Source organism: Pristis pectinata, chromosome 13 (genome assembly GCF_009764475.1).
Source record: "Pristis pectinata isolate sPriPec2 chromosome 13, sPriPec2.1.pri, whole genome shotgun sequence".
Classification (NCBI taxonomy): Eukaryota; Metazoa; Chordata; class Chondrichthyes; order Rhinopristiformes; family Pristidae; genus Pristis; species Pristis pectinata.
In genome coordinates this window covers 42,654,437-42,665,570 of record NC_067417.1, presented here as the reverse complement: position 1 = coordinate 42,665,570, position 11,134 = coordinate 42,654,437, and positions in this window count along the sequence as shown.

Genomic DNA, 11,134 nt, shown 5'->3' with positions numbered 1-11,134 from the left:
TCCGAGTGGGATATAGTCTGTGGACCAAGGGCAGTGTTCTGAATATAGATATCAGTGAGAGAGAGAGATGGCAGCCGAGAGATATTCCTGCTCCCACAGATTAAATCCGCCTCCACTGGCCAGGAATTTGCACATTGGGACCCCACATCCTGCTGGCAGAGCCCTGGGAGACCACGATCTGCCCACATCAGGGAGCCCTGGGCAGGAGGTAAAGATTCTCCTGAGGTTTGGGGGCTGGTTTCTGGGCCAGGCCACCGGTTTTGGATGGTGCAGCTGCTCAGATCAGGGATGAGGAGGGGTAGGTAGTCGGTAATGGGCAGGTGGTGGTGGTTGTAGGGGTTTGGGTGGGACGGGCGACCTCATCCTGGGAGGGGGCAAGTGGCCAACAGGCAGAGTGTGGGGAGAGCAGAGGGGTTAGAGACAGATGGGAAGGTGCAATGGGCTGAGATGCAAGAGAGAGAGTGAAAGGGGAGGGTGCTGAAAGGGAGGGAAGCAGTTAGAGGAGAGAGGTAGGGAGACTGAGGGAGAGGGGACTGAAGAGGGAAAATGATCAGGATTGGGAGGGACAGGAAGTGGGTCCAGGATGTGATGTGGACAAACGTACGTGTGTATGTGTGTGTGTGTGTGTGTGTGTGTGTGTGTGTGTGTGTGTGTCCATGTTGCTATTGGACCAGGAACTAGTCTGTCCATTCTGTGGCAGCTGGTGTGCATTGTTAAAAGAATTCACAACCAGCACTTTCCACTCCTCACAGCCAGAGAGAAAGCAAGTTATCCTCCTTCCCAAGGGACTGCCCAAGATAAGAAGAAATCAGATCCACAAAGGCAGAGCAGTTTTATTGCGGGATTTTAACTTTTGTATAACTTGAGCAAAGCAGATGAGCTCACTTTAGAAATGTTATAAATTTCTTGTGTGTTCAGGATGGTTTTCTTCAACAGTGTCTTAGAACCAACAATTAAGTTAATAAGTTCGCAGATGATACAAAGGTCGGTAGCGTTGTGGCTAATGTAGAAGATTGCCAAAGGAATACAGAGGGATATAGATCTGTCGCAGATATGGGTGGAGAAGTGGCAGATGGAGTTTAATCCGGCCAAATGTGAGGTGTTGCACTTTGGGAGATCAAATGTAAAGGGACAGTACACTGTAAATGGCAAAACCCTTAACAGTATTGGTGTACAGAGAGATCTTGGGGTCCAAGTCCATAGCTCCCTGAAAGTGGCTGCACAGGTTGAGAGGGTGGTTAAGGCGGTGTATGGCATGCTTGCCTTTATTAGTCGAGGCCTCGAGTTCAAGAGTCAGTAAGTTATGTGGCAGTTTTATAAAACTCTGGTTAGGCCGCATCTGGAGTATTGCATTCAGTTCTGGTTGCCCCATTATAGGAAGGATGTTGAAGCTTTGGAGAGGGTGCAGAAGAGGTTTACCAGGAAGCTGCTTGGATTAGAGGGCATGTGCTGTAAGGAGAAGTTGGACCAACTTGAGCTGTTTTCTCTGGAGCAGCGAAGGCTAAGAGGGGACCTGATAGAAGTTTATAAGATTATGAGAGCCATAGACAGAGTAGACAGGTGGTATCTTTTTCCCAGGGTTGAAATATCATACTGGAGGGCATGCATTTAAGGCGAGAGTAGGAAAGTTCAAAGGACACGTGTGGGGCAAGTTTTCTTTTACACAGAGCGGTGGGTGCTGGAATGCACTGTCAGGGGTGGTGGTGGAGGCCAATATGATAGAGTCATTTGAGGCTCTTAGATAGGCACACAAATATGCAGAGAATGGAGGGATATGGACATTGTGTAGGCAGGAGGGATTAGTTCAGTTAGGCATTTAATTACTAGTTTAATTAGTTTGGCAGAACATCATGGGCTGAAGGGCCTGTTCCTGTGCTGTACTGTTCTATGTTCTAATTGACAGGGCATCTTAAATGTAATAATGTGTCAGGAGCCAGATTTAGTTGACAACAAAATGGCACAATAATAATTATCTCATCACAGTCATAATATAGTTGTTCAGCACAGTGTTTCAAGGAAAAAGTGAAACAACTGACAGTGAACTAAGATGCAGAGAGTTTGGTCATAGTACAATAGGGAAATCTGTTAATGATCAGTATGTAAATAAAGAATTTAATCTAGAACCAGTTTATATGCCTGAGGGTCAAGAGTTGTGCTTTCCAAGAAGAGTCATGCATGACTAACGAGGTGACGGACAACATAAACTAAAGAAAAACGGAATAAGTCCTGGAACTAGAAGAATTAAAATAATTCAACAAAAGGTGACAAAATAGATGGCAGCAGCCACAAGGACCACAAAAAGAAACTTCCAAGGAATATCGAAATCAGCTATGTTTTTTTCACAATTCTATTACGAAAACGAAGATAGTAAGGAGCAACACATGCTCTTGAAACCTTATAATAGTGATATTGTAAATGAAATTTAGGAAATGCCAGGTATGTTGATGGCTGCTTATATAACTGGAAGGAAATTACCAGTGTGGTTCCACAGGGCAAGGTACTCATCCCTTGCATATTAAACATATGCAGGAAAATGACAGAGAAGTTTGCAGGTGATCCAAAAGGTTAGCAATGTGGTTGATAGTAAGAAGGAAAGTTTAAGAAAATATCAATGGTCTCGTCAGTTGGGCAGAAGAATGGCAATCCAGTGAAGTGAGAGGTAATGCATTTGGGGAGGTGCAATAAGGGGAGGGAGGTGTGGGAATATACAATAACTGGGAAGAATTTATTGAGTGCTGTGAAGCAACTTAGAAGATAGAAAAGTACAGAACAGGAAGAGGCCCTTCGGCCCACAATGTCTGTGCCAACCGTGATGACAAATTAATCTCATCTACCTGCACATGGTCTACATCCTTCAATTCCTTGCCTGTTCATGTGCCTGTCTAAATGCCCCTTAAATGTCACTATCGCAACTGCTTCCACACCCACCCCCTCAGGAGTGCATTGCAGACACCCACCACTCTGTGTAAAATACATGCCTCACATATCTCCCTGAAACATTCTCCTTCTCACCTTAAAGCTATGCTCTATAGTATTTGACATTTCCACTCTGGGAAAAAGACTCCAACTATCTACCCCATCTATACCTCTCATAATTTTATAAGCTTCTATCAAAACTCCCTTCAGTCTCTGAGAAAACAAGTTTGTCCAACCTCTCCTTATAGCTGACACTCGCTAATTCAGGCAACATCCCGGTGAACTGCTTCAGCACCCTGTCCAAAGCCTTCACATCCTTCTTGTAATGTGATGATGAGAACTGCAGACAGTACTCCACAAATGTGGCCTAATCAAAGCTTTGTACATCTGCAACATGACGTCCCGACTTTTATACTCAATGGCCCAACCGATGAAGGCAAGCATGTTGTATGCCTTACCACCCTATCTACTTGTGTTGCCACTTTCAGGGAGCTATGGACTTGCACCCAAAGATCCCTCAGTACATCAATGCTTCTAAGTATCCTGCCATTTACTGTATGCTTTCCCCCTGCGTTTGACCTCCCAAAATGCAACACATCACACTTGTCTGGATTAAACTCCATTTGCCATTTCTCTGCCCACATCTCCAACTGCCCTATTTCCTGCTGTATCCTTTGACAACCTCTCACTTTCCACAACTCCACCAATTTTCATGAATTCTCCAAACTTACTAATCAGCCCATCTACATTTTCATCCACACAAATAACAGAGGTCCCAGCACTGATCTCTGCAGGACATTGCTGTCACAGACCTCCAGTCAGAGTAACATGGTGTCACCAGAACTGTTTATAACAGCAGTTAGGCCACAACTTGAGCAATGCGTATGGATCTGGGGACTGCACAACAGGATGGATGTGTTGCACTGGAGAGGGGGCAGAGGAGATGTACAATTATGTTGCCAGGACTGGAAAATTATAGCTGTAAGGGAAGATTGGAGAGGGTCTATTCTTTGGAATAGAGGAGGATGTGGGTCACTAATATGAAGCATATACAACTATGAAGGGCCTATAGACAGAGCAAGTGGCAAGAGCTATTTCCTCTAGAAAAAGGATCAAAAACTAGGAGGCAAGGATGTAAAGTAATTAATAGAAGAGTTAGTGGGGAGGTGAGGACCCTAAAGGTCTATGACTCACTACCTGAACGATGTGGTGGAGACGTAAACCCTCAACACATTTAAAAAGTGCCTGGATGTGAAGTTGAAGAGCCATGACCTTCAGGCTTCAGAGCCAGTGTTGGCAGCTACTTTCACCAGGGCAGTAACAATGGGCTGAGTGGCCTCCTTCTGTGCCAGACGTTTTTACATGATTCTGTAATTTGTATGATCATATGATAATAAACTATTTTGCATCTGTATTTCTATAGAGGAAGAGCATAGAAATCTCCCAAGCAAACTAGTATTGAATCATGTACAGGGGACAAAATTAACATCGGCAAAATAACAGGAATGAAGAAAATAATGGCACTAAAGAGAGACAAATCCTGAGGACTAAATGTTTCCATCCCAATATTTTATTGAAAGTTGCTGAGAACAACAGAAATACCCTAATTATAATCTTCCAAAGTCCTCTCAATTCAGGAACGCTTCCTTTAAATTGTAAAATTTCACATCATCCAATTATTTGAGAAGCAGAGAATTATAAAGGAGAAGCCAGAAAATTATAAATCAATTAGCCTAAATTCTATTGTTGAAACATTACTTGAGTTTATAATTAGCGGCAAAATGACTGAACTTGAAAGAATTAAGTTGATAGGAGAACTGCTTGTAAAGAAGATCATGCCTAACAAACTTGCTTACAGCAGAGGACATAAGAATGTCCATGGGGGATTTTTTTCATGTGAGCAAGACAAATAGCAATGTCCATCGTAAGAGTGTTAGGTGAAGTTGGAATGCATGGAATTGAATGCAAATCAGGGAATATGTTGAGTGGAATGAGACAGAATAGTTGGAATGGGCAGGATCTTCTTCAGGTTAAAACTACAATTTTTTTAAGACTCACATGATGGGATAAAAGTTATGTATCAAAGTTTGCTGATGACAAAGAATCGGAGCGTTGAAAGCAGTGTAGGTGGATGTGCCACATTTAAATAGATGTTAAAATGTTAAGTGAAAGGACAAACTGTGGTAAATGGATTTCAGTGTACACAAATGAGAGATTACTGGACCGAAAAAGAATAGAACAGTGTACTATCTAAATGGTGAAAACCTGGAAACAGTAGTGGTCAAGTGAGGCTGTGAGTATGTTTACATTCATTTTTAAAATATCATGTACAGAAAATAACAAAAATGTCTATGTGTCATCTCTCAGATTGTGATATGTGCAATTTCTAATCTTGAAGAATGGTTTCAAACTAGAGTTTTGGAAGATTATAGAGGGCATGCATTGAACAATGGGACGCAACTTCTACAGCACACAAGTGTCAGGCAATAATTCTTATTCAAGAAGAGAGAGTGTGTTCACAATTCCTTGATATTCAACATTGTTACCATTGCCAAATCTCTTGCCATTGACGTTTACAGGGTGGGAAATCACCATTAACAGTGACTTAACTGGACCAGCCACATATATACTGTGACTGAAGAAAAAACTGGTCAGAAGCTGCATCTCTGGAGCCCTCTGCTGATTCTCAAAGCCTTTGCACAATCTACAAGACACAGGTCTGAAGTGCAATGCAATACTCTCCTCTTCCTTCAATGAGTGCAGTTCCATCAATACTCAAGAAGCCATCCAGGACTAAGAAGGCAGCACCCTATCCACTCCACTGAGTCCCTCCACCATCCGCACAAGGTCACTACTGTGTGCAAAACGTTGCACATCAACCTGCCAAGTTTGCTTCAACAGGATGTCCTAAACCTATGACCATTAATACCTAGAAGTTGAAGGACAGCAGTCATATTGCAATGCTTCCACCTGCAGGTTCTTCTCCCATTCTGACTTGGAAGTGCATCAACTGTTCCTTCATCAACCTTTGGGGCACTTCTGGGGCTTCCAATCTAACAGCAATGTAAGAGTAACTTCACCAGAAGAATTCCAGTGGATGAAGAAGGCAGATCACTACACCTTCTCAAGGGCAGTTAGGAATGGTATAGAATACTGGCTCTGCTAAGACATGACATTTATGAATTTAAAACTGAAGTGGGAAAAATATATAACTGCTATACAAAGCACTGGCTGGACCACACCTGATGTTCTCTGAGCACAGCACCAAAGGAAGGGCATATTATCCCTGAATGGAATGCAGCATGGACTTAGAGAAATATTTTATATTAGGATCTCTCTGCAAATTCAAACTCCTGAATGACGGAAAGTGTCATTTTCCTATCTATAAATCAATAAAATACCAGAGCAATTTCTTTTGCCCAATACTGTACCTCTTCTCCCAAGATGCAATTGAATTTACCATTTGCAATTGTTATCTTCCATTTTTTCATTGCTTAATTACTCAAGTAAACAGTTTTAATTAGCTTGTTCTATTTCCATTTGACTCACCATGGGAGCAACAATTTGAAGCTGCTTTTCATAATTACCATGGATTACTGCTTTTACCTCAAAAAATAGAACTGCTTCTATTCTAAAAAGAAATTAAACTGTGATGGTGATGTACAAAGAATCCCTCAGGTAAATAATTCTAAAACTAGCATTCTGTCTAACCTGATGTACCTAATATGTTGAAAACTATTATCAACTTTGCTGATTTTTATATCAGAATGGAGATAGAAGTGGCAATGTCAGTGCCCAGATGGCTTTGAAAGTGCAAAGACATCACCTACAAAACCTATAATGTAATTTGCAGTTTTAAACTAAAGTAGCATTACTTTTTGATAAAATTTTCCATATTTGTCTTTTGTGGAACAGCACACAGTACCTTTCATATTTTTAATTCATCAATGATTGAACATTGTCAACATTATCTTAAGGAATGAGTAAAGACCACAGGATAGTTGGAATAAAGGATCTCAATTCTATCTCATCTCTCCCCTTTTCCTTCACTGCACTGCATGGGGTATTTTCATCTCCATCCTCAACTTACACAAATCTTTTAACAATTCTATGGAGAAAACATCAAGGCTTGTCATCCCATAATGTTTATTAAAAGGAATAACTAATTTGTGTAGAGTATGATATTTTTATACATCTCTATATGCTTAATTAAAATAGGAAAGTGCTGGAACTTGGTTCTGAGAAAGGATCTTTGACCTGAAACATTAATTCTGATCCTCTCCACAGATGCTGTCTGACCCGTTGAGTGTTTCCAGCACTTTCTGTTTTTATTTCAGATTTCCAGCATCTGCATGTTTTGATTTTGCATATCTATATGCATGTTTTCCTTTAAAAGTTAAAACTGTAATCTAATCAATACTTCTATTCCCACCACTGTGACCACCTACAGCAAAACTCTGATCATCCATTTCCTGATTGCTTGGAAACGTCAATGGTTCTGCATCTGGTTCATTCAAGTGTGACCTGGAGCTCAGAGTACAAGCACGGTGTGTGGCTGGACTCAGGGTTGGGAACGTGGGCCGAACCAGGTGCTTCGACAACCTGATAGGCACTAGGTTCTATTTCCCATTGCCTTGAAATTCACTGGATTCACTGAAAAATTTATTATACTATGTATAACATATAAAAAAACTGAAATATAAATATATTGATAGGAGTAATGGGGTATTAATAAGAATAACATTGGATAGTCCGGGAAATCTGCTAGTCGCCAGGATGCCACATTGTCAGAGTTTTACTGTAGTTAAATGTTTCGTCCTGTCCTGGAGTCCAGTCAGTATAAAGGCACTTTACGCTGTTGTAGACATTCACATTTTTGTAAATGTAAATTTTTCAAAATGAATGTATTTTTATACCTTGCTCATATCCCTTCAATAAACAAAACCAGAAGAGAGTAAAATCTCTTCAAGAATCAGATTTTGCATTGAATTACTTAATCCATTGCATCAGGTTAAGGTGTCAGAAGGATTTCAGAAGTATTCTCTATACCCTGGTCTGTAACCAAACACAAAATTAACCCATGTGAACTAGCTGACTTGTAGAAAGGCCATTTTCCCAAAGCTGCATCAACTGTTCTGAAAATTAATGGGAATAACATCTGTCTCCCAAACAAAGGGATAATGCAAACTAAGTTCAATCATTTGTATAATCAGTGCAGACAGGGAAAATTGCCCAGTTTGTAATGGAATTGGTTATGACAGATTTATTCTCTCATTTGCTTCAGTACTTCTGGAAACTTTGAATTCAAGATGCAACCCCAGAGAGAAATGTAAATTAATCAGGCTCTTTTCAATGTACTATTTTTCACTTTGGAAAAAATGTACAGGCATGTATTAGGGTGCTTGTGCTGGGCAATCCCAATTTTTTTGAGGCTTTAAGATTGAAAGTGGGAGAGGGAAGCTCACCCTTCACAATTCTGTTACTATTTTTGCAGACCAACTAATGACCTTAGCAGGAATCTCTCCTACCTGCATTTTCCATGACCTCTACCGCAGAGATATTATTCTCATTTTGAGAAAAGACAAAGAAAAGCTGTTGGGAATGAGAGCATCCCAGAGTATACAGCAGAAAATATATTGTCTGGGACGGCCTGGTCGCTGAGCATAGATGGTACTAATAGAGACAATAGGCCCCTTTCACCCCTCCCTATTTCTTTTCATGTTTCTTAAGGGTTGTGGGGAGGAAACAACCCTCATTGGACTGGCAACCAGGAGCAGCAGTTGGAGGAGACTGGGATGTATGAAAGACACATAGGCCATGATAATAGTACATAATGCATCAAATGTCTGTACTTTAGTGGTCTGAAATTGCACTCAGACCTCAAAGCATTGCATATCGAAGGAAATTAACTCAGAGAAAAGTGTGTATATTTGCCATGACTTGACACAACTATTAGTGTAGCTGAAAGGATAAGTGTTTGTTTATTTGAATCATCCAAATCACTGACAAATCTGAGCAAGAGAAATGTCTAGGTAGATTAGAGGGGACAAGAATCGGAATGGTACATGTAATAATAGGAGGAATGGGCTCGCACAAGGGTGGACACAATGTCTTATTTGCGGATTCAGGTCCAATAATCTGAAATTTTTCCACAGTGGGACACAGAACAAATTCAAGATATTGTCAAAAATATGCCAGTTTTTATACTGCAACATAACTTAAGATAAAATAAATTACTGCTTGTAATCCTGCTCTCTCCTTAATCGTTGACTGTTCTTGCAACTCAGAAAGGCAGAAAGCCAATTACCAAAATTTGTATTTATCTTGGAATAAAATTCAGTACTTGTGACTCAATGCAGATGTTTGCTTTGGAATCTCAGCTTCTCTCTTTACTCCACTCAGTATCAAACCCAAAATATTTTCTGCAAATCAGCCAAAATTCACTACTGGAGCCAAAGACATTGTAAAATGAATAAGAATCTCTCCAAGTTGGCAATAGACAGTGAGGCACTATTCACATTGCCAGTTAACAATGGGCAGCTCGAAGGCAGCAAATGAATCTTTCAGGATTACATAGGAAGGCAACTGATGGAAAACAAGGTGTGTGTGTGTGCTGTACACAGGGAGAATGTACTACAAGTGTTGAAGTCAGGAGCTGATCCTGAATGAGATTAAATGTGTACAATAGAAGAAAAAATGTTGTAACTCTTGAACAGAAAATAGAAACAGTCAACAGATCAGGCAGCATCCAGAGAGAAAGAGAAACAGTTAATATTTCATGATAAAGAACTTTTATTGGATCTTTCACCTGTTGTGATGAAAAGCCATCAACCCTGTTAACTCTGTTGCTCTTTCCACAGACGCTGTCTGACTGAGGGAGGGAGAGGGGGAGAGGGACATAGATACAGCTTGGAAACAGGCTCTTTGGCCCAGAGTCCATACCATCATCCACACCATTTACACCAATTCTACACCTATCCCATTTCTTATTCTCTCCACATTCTCATCAACTCCCCCCAGATTCTACTACTTACCGACACACGAGGGGCAAAGGCCATTGAACCTACCAATGTTTAGGATGTGGGAGGAAACCCATTTAATCACAAGGGGAATGTGCAAACTCCACACGAGATCAGGATTGAGACAGTGGCTAATAACTGTGCCACCTTGTTGATTACTTGCTGAGTATTTCTAGCATTCTGTTTCTTTTTCCAGATCTCCAACATCTGCAGTTTTTTTTGTTTTTTGATGAAGCCAGGGAAAATTGGGTGGAAAAAACAAAAGAGAAGATGTGTCTCTGGGTGGAAGGCAGAAGGGATTAGATGATAAAAATGAAATCAGAGCAATCAAAAGTTAAAAGAATTCCTTTTTACAATTTCAATTATTGTAAATTTTCCGTACTACTTATTTCATTTTCCACGAAGAATGAGCTTAGGAAACGTGAAGGAGTTTAAACACAAAAGGCATTCTGCTTTCACATAATGGGAAAATGCAACATCACAGACGTACAAGGTTAAGCAGAGAGCAGGCAGAGATCTTCAGGAATTAAGAGTTATAATGAGGCAAAGAGTGAGAGGTTGGTTCAAGTGGCACGGGCGGCACCATAGCGTAGCGGTTAGCGCGACGCTATTACAGCGCCAGCGATTGGGGTTCGATTCCTGTCGCTGTCTGTAAGGAGTTTGTACGTTCTCCCGCGTCTGTGTGGGTTTCCACCGGGTGCTCCGGTTTCCTCCCACATTCTAAAGACATACTGGTAGGTTAATTTGGGGTTTAAAATGGGCAGCGCAGACTCGTTGGGCCAGAAGGGCCTGTTACCACGCTGTAAATAAAACTTTAAATTTAAAACAGTGATAGGTGACAATAGTACAAGCCAAGAAATTTAGTACAACCTCAGAATTGAAGAGGTTAGAAAGATAGTCTTTGCACAGAGATTGGCTGGAACATCAAATTCTTTTGGAAATATGCTCCATAATATGTTTAAATGAGGGATTAGTTGATTGAAAACAAAGGGAAAACCAAACAAGTAGGGGAAATGGATAATAACGACTAAATACATTGAGGGGATTATCTGGCAGACTCTTTGAAAAACATGCACTTTAATCTGCTTGAGCTGTGTTTATTCAGTTCTCCCAAGCAATCTTGTACTTCTGTGCTTTGAGAAAAAAAACTATCCATATATAATATACAGTGGTATGCAAAAGTTTGGGCACCCCTGGTC